Source organism: Galeopterus variegatus, unplaced genomic scaffold (assembly GCF_000696425.1).
Source record: "Galeopterus variegatus unplaced genomic scaffold, G_variegatus-3.0.2 Scaffold473, whole genome shotgun sequence".
NCBI classification, from domain to species: domain Eukaryota; kingdom Metazoa; phylum Chordata; class Mammalia; order Dermoptera; family Cynocephalidae; genus Galeopterus; species Galeopterus variegatus.
In genome coordinates this window covers 379,335-391,716 of record NW_007726584.1, presented here as the reverse complement: position 1 = coordinate 391,716, position 12,382 = coordinate 379,335, and positions in this window count along the sequence as shown.

Genomic DNA, 12,382 nt, shown 5'->3' with positions numbered 1-12,382 from the left:
GGGGGGGGGGGGGGTGGCACAGATTATCTGAAACATTTTCTTTGCTGTTGGAGTGAAGTTACCAGATGGTTTCCTCGGAGCTCACAGAGCAGCCTGGTGTATGTATGTGTTTATAAACGGGGGGCTGCCTTGCTTCCTTATCTCGGGATCACCCATTTGTCCCATGCTGACATGACCACCTCTTAGGGTCCTCATGGAAAACTTATCGCTCAGCTCAGAATGCTACATCTGGCCTGGTTTCAATGGTGAAAACGGAATCACAGTCTGAGTATGCAAAGATGGAGAAATGGAGTCGCCTGACACCATTGTCGAGACAGAGGAACAGAGTCAGCAGGTTAAAAGCTGGACTGCCTGGGTTCCATCACCTTGGACTGTCTAACCTAGCTTCACTGGACACATTTGCTCTTCCAGAGTCATTCTTGACTCTTCTCACCCTTCTTATAGCCTGGAAGGCACACCCCTTGCGACCACATCAAAAGGCTTCCTTGCCCTTTGTCTTCTGGTTGCATTTGGCTGATGGGGAGCCCTAGCAGGGGAAAAACGAGGATGGGGTATTATTCTCCTGGCTCCTTCCTTTCTGGGTTGCTGGGGTTGACTGTTTCTCATCCCATCAGTGATAAGGACTCCCAGATCCTAGCCCTGGGTATCACGCTATTCCTTGTAGAGTTCCTTACCTTGCTCCTACTTTTATAAAATTCTCTTTACTAAACTCTTCTCAGTTACCCAGCTATTCTGCCCCCTGCTGGGGCCCTGCCTGATACAGTAGGACACAGTACCTACCTTCTAGGACTATTAAGAGAATGAAATGAGCAAATACGTGTAAAACATGTGTTCCACATGCATTAGGTAGAAGTGGTATTAGTCCCCTCCCCTGGTGCATTTGCAGATGTCCTCTCTAGGTCACAGTGTGGCCAGCAAACAACCTGACTACTCAGCAGAGTGGCTTGTCAGTAGCCCAGCCTCCACTGTTTCTCAAGCTTTGGCTGGTTTGCAAAGGGAAACAATTCATACTAAATAAATTGAAGTCAGTGATTTATATACTGGGAAATAGGGGAAAAACATTAAGTTCATTGAAGGTGGATGTGAATCAAATAAGCATATACAGAAGTTACTCACTTATCAAAAAATATATATCAAGCACCTGCCATGTGCAAAAGATGTAGCAATGAATAATACAGACCTGGCCCCATTCTCTGGTAGAGCTTATGCTCCAGTAAGAGAGATGCATAGTTAAACAAAGGGTACTGAGAAATCTTTCCCCATTTAATTAAAATTGTTGCAGGAGGATGAATGATGCTGAGGAAAGTGACTTTTAATTGAGCCCTTACTATATGCCAGGCACAGTGCAAGGCAGTTCATTTATATGAACTAATTTATATTCACAACATGGGATTGGTAGTTATCCCTTCTTTGCAATGAAGAAGCTGAAACCCAGAGAGTTTATATGATTTACCAAGGTCAGTGATCATTCAAAACACATTTATTGAGCACCTCCTACACACCTTGTCCTGTCCCTGCTTTTCAAGAATTACAGACAGAAGAGATAGGTACATATATAGATGTTTGTCAAAAGTGGATTATGTGCAGTGATGGTGATGTGTTTAAGGCATTATAGGAGCAGTAAGGAGCGATCTTCAACACAATGTAAGATGTTAGGAAAACCTACGGGATGGCATCCTGAGGGAAGTGAGGGGTCGTCATAAGCTAAGGAGAACATGACTGCAGAGTAACCAGCAAAGCAGGGGATGTGGACTATGAGTTATAGACAGGGCCCAGGCCATGGCAGAATTTTGTTTTTGTATCAAAAAATCTGGACTGTAAGTCCCACAGCTTACCTTCTAGTAAAGAGTTTAATCAGGGAAGTAACATGGTCAGATTTGGGTTTTAGATAGATCACCTTGGCTATTATGTGGAGAACAGATTTGAAATAGACGAGACAGAGGGACTTTTTAGGAGGCTTAATAGTCATCAAGGCAAGAGATGATAAGGTCCAAAACTAGGTCAGAGGTTCAGGTGATGGAGAGAAGGCAACTTTTTGTAGAACTACTTTAAGAGGTAAAATCTCAGGACTTAATAATTGATTGGCTTTGGATACGAGAAAGAAAGAGACAGAGAGAGAGAGAATTACACCCCCCCCCCGGGCCCATGTAGGTGTTAAAGTAGATGGATGGATGGCAGGGTCACCAACTGAGATGGGGAATGTGGAAGAAAAAGCAGATTTGGGAGGCATGCTGGCTTTTGTTGGTCTGGGACCTTTCGTATCTCTGGTGCCACTTTACTCTGATCACAGACCCTAAGAAGTGGGGCCATGAGCCAAGCTGGGCATGTCAAATTTGCTCCTGAGAACTTGAATCTATACAGTGACTTGGTTCCTGCCCACCAGACACCAGGTGGCTCAGTCATCGCATTGATTCTAGGAACCACCTTGCAATCCTTCCAATTAATCTCTCCTGTGAATACACTAGTCAGGATCACTTCCTCTTGCTTGCAACCGAAGACTCCTAATGCAGAGATGAAATGTTCAGCTGTGGACCTGGTGAGTGTCAAGCCCATGTGACATCCATGTGACGACCAGCAGTTCCAGGAAATATGACTCAGAGGGGAAAGTTCTGAACTGGAGTTATCAGCATACAAATTATGGTCGAAACTAAAAACGAATCAAACCACCAAAAGAGTGTGGGGGGTGAGAGTAACAGTGGAATCCAGAACAACAATTAAATGCTAAAAGGAAGAATAAATGGGAGAGACGGGAATTTAAATGGTCAGAGAGAGCCAAGGAGAATCAGGACAGCACGATTTCATAGAAACCAAGGGAGTAAAAGTTTGAAGAATGAATACCTGAAGATTTTACCTACAGCTAGGAGGCCAGAATAAACTAGGGGCTGAACTTTGGACTTGACAAGTAGATTGTTGATGATGCATGGGGCAGGGTCACCAAAGGGAGAAGACGGAAGCCAGGCTGCGTGAGGTTGCAAAGTGCACAGGAAGGAAGTGGAGATAGACTCTGGAGAGTTTTAACTGAGAGATGAAACTACACAGTAGTGGGGAGGGAGGCAGGTTCCAAGGAGGGTTTATGTCGGGAATTCTAGTCAGGATTAGCTTGACTCCAAAGCCTTCCATTCAAAATCTACTACCTTGTGGTCTGAGAGAATCAGAATTTGAATGGTAAACACAACCCCCAGAGCACACAGGGTGTTCTCTTCCAGGTCAGTAATTTGGCTTGCTGTCAGCTGCACCATGGTGGTGGCATAGCTAAGTGTTGGAGGGGCTGATTATTCTGAAAGTTTACAAACTGGTAGATTTCTTGTGCCTACTTCATGGATGACTTAGTTCCTAGAAAGGTCAAAACCAAAACAACAAGTAAGCAATAAAAAAGAGGAAAAACTCTACTTGCTTTTTTGTATTCAAACTAGAAATCCTGTCCCCACCCACCCACCCCGAAAGAATTTGGGAGGAAAAAAACAAATTTCTTAGAAATTAGTATTAAAATTGTGTTAGTTGACAGGAATCTATTCCTTCAAGGAAGGCATGGCCTGGCAGGTCCGTTATGCTGACTCATGCTTCATAGGTATAATTTTTCTTCAGATATTTACTGGCAAAAGGGCGAAAATAGAGTTGAGCCGATGGCAAGGTTTTATAAAAATCATAAAAAATTACTTGAGATTATAAAATTTGTATTTGCTTATTATAGAAGGTTTGGAAAGTACAGAAAGACATAAATATAGCCTGAAGTCTGGCCAGTAGTAGTAACTTTTTTTTTTTTTTTTTGGCGGCTGGTTGGTACAGGGATCCGAACCCTTCACTTCGGCATTATCAGCACCATGTTCTACCGAATGAGGTAACTGGCCAGTCCATGTAGTAACATTTTGGAATATTTCCTTTTAGTCTTTTCATCTTGTAACATGTCCAATTCTGACAGCTGTTTTTATGGCAGATCTGCTAATGTCAGCTGCAAGGCTGACCTCAGGAGCTACTGTACAGCACGGTCCTAGCCACAGTGTGTGAGGGGAAGAGAAATGGGTGATAAACTCAGAAGCAGGGAAAAAAAATCAATTTGATGGTCTGGTTTTAATATTTATGGCAGGAAATAGCAACAAGAGAAATGCTGAGTATGCCACGGAGTTAGATTTGGAACCCAGATCTCCTAACTTTAGTATCAGAACTCTTTGCATCATCAGACAGATGCCTGTCATATTACAGGTATAGATGTTTAAGAAACCTAACATCCTACTCCACTTTACTGTTCATTTCCATGTCTAGTCTATCACTTTTATTTTAGTTGCTGCAGTAAATCAGATTATTCTTCCCCATTCTGTACTCCTCCCATTATGTGACCTTGTCATGCCTCCTGGCAGAGTTGGCCAATGTTTGTTTGCCCTTTTGTCTTTGTATTTAGCCACGTGACTTGCTTTGGCTAATAGAAACATTAGCAGAAGTGATGTGAGCAGAGGCTTTAAATGAGTTTTCATGGCTTGGCTTAGTCTCTTGCACTTTTGTCATCTGCCATGAGATGAATTTGCCTGGATAGCCTCTAGTCCCAGAATGCGGAGACACTTGGAAGAGATGTAAACATAACTAGCAGCCCGGAGCTAAGACTATCAGTTCTAGCCACCCAACAGAGTTACAGCAACCTGCACACCCATAAGCAATAAATAAATGCTCATTGTTGTAATGCACCAAGATTATGGGATTGTTTGTTACACAGCATTATAGTAGCAGACATCTGAGTATTTTAATTGCTCAGATGTGAAACTTCAGTCATCTTCGACAATTGTGTTTCCTTTATCCCTATAACTATTTCTTGTTAAGTCCTCTGAAGCTCCTTTGAATCATCTTGCATATGTGTTCCTGATTTCCATCCTAATGTCATCACCCTTTATCACTTCACAGTTCTTGTAATGGCTTCCTTAATGGACTTTTATTTCTTCCCCACCCAATCTGTCCTGCACAGAAGTGCTAGATTTAACTGTCTTATGAAGTCCTTGCACAAAAGGAAACTTCTCAAAAGCTAAAAAGGCTTCTATCTTTCAGAGCCTATGCAGCCAGCAGTTCAGACCTAAATTTTATGCACAATTTTAATAACCATCCTTAGCCTAGCGTTCCGGTAAAATTCTCTTCTCTGCTTTCCATAGCTCTCGCATTTTATCTTTATGAGATAATGCTAGTGATTATGCATGATTTTAATTCCTCTCAAATCATATTTTAGAAGTAACAAATACAAGCTTCACTTTGCCTCAAGGTCAAACTTCTCCCCTTGATTTTCAAGCCATTCTATAATTTGGCTTCACATCATCCATTATTTGACATAAAATAATAACACTTATCCAACACTTAACTGAATTGCTTACTATGTGCCAGACATCACTTTGAGTGTTTTGTGTGTTATACGGGTTAAGATTAGGTTCATCTATGAGTAACATAGGCCCCAAATAATTGTGACTTAAATAAGATAGTTGTTTATTTCTCTCTCATGTAAAAGTATAGAAGGAAGTGGCCAAGGACTGGTATAGTGACTTTGTTTGTGAAGCCTTCAGGGACAGGCTCTTTCCAGCTCACAGACCCATGATTTTAGGGTGTTGTCCTCATCCTTATGCTCCAAAATGGCAGCTAGAATGCCAGACGTCACATCCACATTCCAGGCAGCAGACTGGAAGAAGGGACAAAGAAGGAAAAGGGAGCAAAGAGCACATGCCAGCTTCCCTTCCCAGGTAGCTGCCACATAACATCTACTTATACTTCATTGACTAGACTTAGTTACATGTATGTCACCACATACAGCTGCAAGGGAGGCCAGGCAGTATAGTCTTTATTCTGGGTGACCATGCGCACAGCTAAAAACTGCAAGTCTATTACCATGGAAAAAGAAGAAAGAGGGTAGTGTGGGATAAGTAACTGCCTCTGTCTCAGATACATTTGCTTGCTTAATCCTCAAGGCAATCCCCTGAGATACATACAACTCTTATGCTCATTTTACATGTAGGGAAATTAAGCCACAGGAAGGCTAACTACCTTGGCCAAGGTCAAACAGCTAGGGTGAACTCAGGTGACTTGCCCTCAAAGCCTGTGCTCTTTACTCCTTTGCCACACAACTTCCATGGGAGTGAGTCTGGCCCACTCGAGGTCCAGGAGTTGCCTTGTGTGTTCCCTCAGCTGAGCTTTCACCCATCTCTTCCCTCCCTCCCCTCCTTCTCCCTGGAAAGCTCTATTCTGCCCCCTTCACCTACCTTCGGGGCCCAGGTTCTCACTGATCTCCTCCTCAAAATCCTCCTCCCTGTGACATGATTTCTTGGCTTACACGCTTGAGAGGCGGCGACAGTCTTTACATGGCATCAGACCATTTAAGGAGGATGAAGTAGTGATTAAGAGCTTGGGTGCTGGAGCTCTACAGAGAGGTTTGAATCCTGTGTGACCTTGCACAAGCTACTTAATCTCTCTGAGCTTAGTTCCCTCATCTGTAAAATGGGAGAAATGAACGAACTAGCTTCATAAGTCTGTTTTGAAGAGTAAATGAGAAAATGTGCATAAGTTCTTAGGCAAAAGCCTGGCACAGAGCAAGCTCAATACCAGGAAGCCTCTGGGATTATGCCAACATTATGGATACTACTGCCTTCCAACAGGAGTGCCCTCAGATACACACACAGGGGCGAGGGGATCATCACCCCAGGCCTCTTCCATTTATGCCTCCCTCCCCTCTCAGGGATCTGCAGAGGCTGCTGGACAAGAACGTCCATCTATGGCTCTGATTCTTTCTTTCCTTAGACAAGGCCGTGAATGGCAGTTAGGAGTTACAAACTTTTGACTCCCTTGGTTTGGAAGACAAACTGGCTACCCATGGAATTTGCTTAGTGGGGGAAATGCTACTATTTAACAGATGTGAAATATCATTCTTGGACAGAATACAAAGCAACAAAGTATCCACCAAAGGGAATGATGTTTATTGTCACACAAAACATCCTATCAGAGCACATATAAATCCAGAGAACAGTTGCATTTTCAGAACAAATAGATTAAATACCTTTGGTGGACTGAGAGTGGGGGAAAATGGGCCACGTTATTTTAAAATTAATATTTTAAAATGCTTTTACTGAATTTAAACAGAAATGAAAATCAGGAGAGTGAGAAAAGACACTTCTGCATAAACAAAATGCCTTCTCATGAGCAGAGACTATATATTGCGACGCTCATTGTTTTACACAGAAAGAACTGGGTTCTATTTTGCTTGGGAAGACGCAGCAAAGCCCACGTCTGACCACAGCAAAGAAAGGGCTTCCTAGGTGCACCTTTCAGAATTTCTACGATGGCCCAGCTAATGTGCTCCCAGATCTGCCCTTCCCTGTCCCCAGCTGCTTTCTGAGAGACACATACTAGACGGTTCATGCTCACGGGTACACAGCTCATGTGCGTAGGTGCACAGCCAGGCCCTGCTTATTCTCTACTCACACTGTCTCTTCTACGTCCCTTCCTTCCAGTCCTTGCTGCTTCCATCTGGGCTAGTCTGGTAGTTCCCTGACAGCTTATAGTCTGCCAGTCTCCAGGGCCTCTCCTCTTCACCCCTACCTATAATTATAGTTTTTGAGTCTTAAACCTTACCCATTCTCCAAGTAAAAATTCTTCTTGACACTTTTCTTGATCACTCTCAGAAGCAGAGAACACTAACTCTCAAGACAGTCCATTACTTCTCTACGAGTTCTAACTTTTTTCTCTTAAACCCAAATCTATGTTCCTAGTAAGATCCACTCAGCTGAGATATAATTAATCAACCAGCACCCTCTTCAACAGTTTTTCTCCTCACATGGAATTCTTCTCTTTCTCCTGGTGGCAGATTGCTTATTTGTTCCCAATTATCTGTTTTCTCCTTCTTCAAAAGCAAGAGTTTTAGCTGGGCATGGGGCTACGCAACATAAGACTACATATCCTGGACTCTCTTTCTGCTGCGTGTAGCCATGGACTAAGCTCAGGCCAATGTGATAGGAATGAAGCCACGTAAGCACCTTCCTTAAAATGACTGAGTGGTACACCTTGGTCTCTTTCTCCCTTCCTTCTGGCTGGGAGATGGTGAGGACTGAAGCAGTCATCCTGAGCACACAAGTGAAGCCTAGTGTTGAGAGGGCAAGGCAACTAGACTTGGACCATCTGCCTATCTTGATGGTTGGGAAAAATTAACTGCCACTGTAATAAAGCCTCTGTACTTCAGACTCTCTTTGTTCCAGCACCTTAGCCTATACCTCATCTCCACTTATGAAAAATTACTCATTCTGCAAGGACTCACCCAAAGCCCTTTGACTTACCTCTTATATTCTGCCTCACATTCTACCTGGTACTACATTTGTCTCCACATGAGTCTTATTTCCTCTTTGCAGCTCAAAGAGGACAGGGGCCAAATCTTAATAACTGTTTTATATTACACAATGCCCAGCATACTGCCTTGTAAATGGTTCAATAAATGAGTTGAATGAATCAGTAGATGATTACTCTTCATTGTCTGTGCATACAACGAATTACAACAAAATGAAGGGCAAGTCATATTTGGTTAAATAACTATATCCAAAGACTGCTAGGTAAGAGATCATTGTCAAGCTAGAGGATGAGGTGTCAAGCTGGCAAGTTACTGGTTTTTCTCCTGTTCAACATTTGTATCAACAACTTCAATAAAACATAATCAATATACCCACTGCACCTGTGGATAACACAATGGGACACTAATAAACTAGATAAGAGAATCATAATAAAAAAGATCTGTATAGACAAGAACAATGGATGAAAATTAAACTTTAACAGAAAAATTCCTAATACCAGTTCAAAAGCATGCAAAAGGAAAGCATAGAAAAGAACTAGCTTAACTAAAGATTATATAAAGAAGGCTTAAGGATTCTATTTGACTGGAAGCCCAGTATGAGTCAAAAATATGATGTGATGGCCAAAACATTCTAGTGCAGTTCCAGGCTTGGACTGGAGCACATTTACTCAACAATGACTTATTGGTGCCTACTAAGTGCTAGGTGTTACATGAGAGATAAGGAAGAAGGTGTGGGCCCTTCCTCCAAGCAGCTTAGAAAGACATGGCACATGTTCCACCTATGGCACAAGGTAGAAAGCATTTGGTGCTGCAAGAGCAAAGAGATGGGAAAGCTTGGCACAAAAATGACAAAAAGGGAGTAGATGAGTTTAGCTTTAGAGTGGGCTTGTGAAGAAGCACAAGAAATGATAAAGTAGGAAAGAGAGTTTGGTGCCAGTCTGTAGTGGGACCTTAGTGCCAGGCTAAGGAAATTGGAACTTATGTGAAAGGATTTTGAAGCCAAAAAAAGAAAAGAAAAGAACGGTCAGTGTTTTAGGAAGATTTCTTTGGAAGCAGTCTGGTGGACAGATTCAGAGGCTTAGAATTGGAGGCAACTTTTTAGAGATTTATGGTCTTGTTCAACATCTTCACTTCTTAAGTAGAGAAACAGAAAGTAGCGGTTTAAATGATGTACCTAAAACCACAGAGCTGACAGGGGTACAGCAGAACCAGAATCCAGGAAGGTGCTTCTTAGCCCAGGGAGCGATAAACCAACAGCAATTGGACCTTGTACCGCATATCTGGAGAGACCTGATGCAAGGAAACCAGTTAAGAGATCATCTCCACAGTCAAGGTAAAAACTATTAAGCAGTGGAAGTGAAAGAGGGTCAGCTGTGGGAGAAATTGCTTGGGTGTTGTGGGTTGAGAGGGAAGGAGAAAAGGCAAAGATGACTGGATTTCAAGGGCTGGGAGACAGGAAGGACAGCAGTGGGATTAATGGACAATGGGAATACAAGGATGAGGAACAAGTTGGAGGAGTCTCTTTTGAGTAGGTCCCATTTGAATAAAAGGGGCACTGAAAATGAATGTGTCCAAAAGAGGGTACCTGGAGAGCAAATCACAGGAAGCACTGAAAGAACCGCTCAGTCTGGAGAAGTCTACATTGATTGCAAAAGGTGGAGTTGAGAAGATCTAGGGGGAGATAGATAGCTGGCTTCACCTATCTGGAGGGCTTCTACAGAACGTCAAATTGCCTCCTAAGGAGCTTTAGCATGACACCAATGGAAGGCACTGTTGGGTGGCAGCAATGTGGAGCTGTGGAAAGGGCAAGGGCCAAATGATATGGGGCAGATCATCTCCTCTCTGTGAAGCTATGTAGTAGACGGAGCAGACTTTGGAGTCACAGAAAGCTGCATTCTAGTCTTGTCCTATCATTATCAGCTATGCGACCTTGGGCAAGTTGCTGAAACTCTTTGTGCCTCAGTTCCCACATGTACAAAATAAAGAGGCCAGATTGAAAGACTTCAAAGATCCCATCTATATATAAAATTCCTTCTAAAAACATGACTTATGTGTATAAAACAAATGGGTGGAAATGATCAGACTGTCTTATTTGGATTTTGCTCCTGAATCTGTACTAATACTGGTGGTCAACTATGAGCAGCCAGCCTGCTTGTGTCATGCTCACAACATCACTTTTTTCTGTGGGTAGGAGTGGTAAATAGTCTCATTTAGCTGATATCACTAATTTTAAAGAAAACCATATGAGCTAAAGAGAACTGAAGATGAATGTGGGAGCTATGAGTCAACCACTGAATTTCAACTGCATTAATTTTAAATTATAAATGACACAGTTTTAAAGTTTCTTAGATTTTATAAAACTTGTAATTTTTCTTTAAAAAGCTCATCCAGGTACATGCTGATACATATTAAAAAGATCAAACATTTACTTCCATTCTAAAGATTCTTAGATGGTTTGCTTGGCTTTTTAAATATAAAATACATTTTCTAGCAGAGTTATAAAGTGATAACAGCACTTTTTGTGAAAACTGGCTAATTCCTACAAAAAACAGTTCTCATTACCCTTGTGGGATTTTTCTCCACTTTTCCTATTGTTTTGTAACAGATAATGTTGCTTAAAAACATCCATCATTTCCACTGGAAATGAAATATTCAGAAGGCTTCTGGATAAGCAATATTTACATATAGTTCCTTTAATCATAAATGTCTAATTCTTAAATAGCATATCTGAGATTGTTTCTCTTTACTGTGGTAGACTCAAAGTAGCATTACAAATTTTTTTCAGGGAGAGAACTAAAATATAAGGCCTAGAGATTATATAAGAAAGATCCGTGCTTGCCATCCTTACCTCAAAGCAAAGCAAGACCCAGAGGCAGAAAAGAATTTCAAAGCCTGACTGTGGAAAATAATTCTATCAAATCAAAGTTTAGGACAATCTTGGACCATGGAAAGTAGAAAAGAACATTTAGCACGTTGTTAAAAATAGATATTCATTCTCTTTTAACGGTAGACAGTTCTTTAGCATTTTTACATTAGCAATGCAGAGACAGATTGTACCCAGTTTTAGTTCATTCTCTGTCATTTACCCATTCCAAGCCTCAATTTTTTCATCACCAAAATGGGGGTGATATTGTTTATTTTCTACCTGGGTAAGTATGTGGCTAAAATGAGACAATGCATGTGAAAATGCTTTGTAAATCATATAGCACTTTAAGCAATGGGATTTGCTCTTATAGGCTGAGTCTGTCAGGAAAGCCTATGGCTAATGCTAACAACCTGGAAAGGACTAGTAGCTGTTGTCCAACACACAGGTTTTTAGTACCAAAACTGCAAGTGGGATTTAACTTGAAATAGCAATATTAAGGGAAAAAAATCTGCTCTGCAGATCGTGACTGCAGATATGGTGCCCTGTTTCTTAGCACAGACCTCCCACTTAAACTAATTAAAGTTCCACACAGGTAGAAAAAAGAATGCCATGTGGACCTAAAGGATGAAATTGTCTTTTACTTTTTTTTTTTTTTTTTTTTTTGGTAACAGAGAGCAGCATTCTCTTTGTTCAAAAAAGAAAAGTGGGGGGGGGGGGGGGGAATGTATGGGGGTTTGTTCAAATGCTCTAGAAAATGGTTTTAAGCAGCTGGAGGAATAAAAGGGAGGAGCACTAAGGAAAGAATGTGCTGAATCTAAAGACATAAGAACAACACCCAGGAACTGATTGAAAATGCTTTGGTGACAAGTGAGGCATGTAACGACAAGAAAGCAGAATGTATGCATATTGAAGAGGCACATGTAGAAAACAGGTTTTTCCTTTTAATTAGCTTTGCTGCAGGACGGACCTTCTCCCTCCACTTTCTGACCAGCTCCTCATCTTACAGGATCCTGTTTGTGGTTCTTGTGATGTGCTAGCGAGGCTGCAGAGGCTCTGATTGAGGGTGGGTCAGAAACTCCGGCTCATGGCCCCCTAGAGGAGTGTTCCCTCCAGCTTGACTGATGTCCTCTAAGGAAGAACCAGGAAGAGTGCAAGTCTTTTTGATGGTGGCTTAGATGCTTGAAGCCCAAAGTCATTCTTTGGATGAGATGATGATTCCT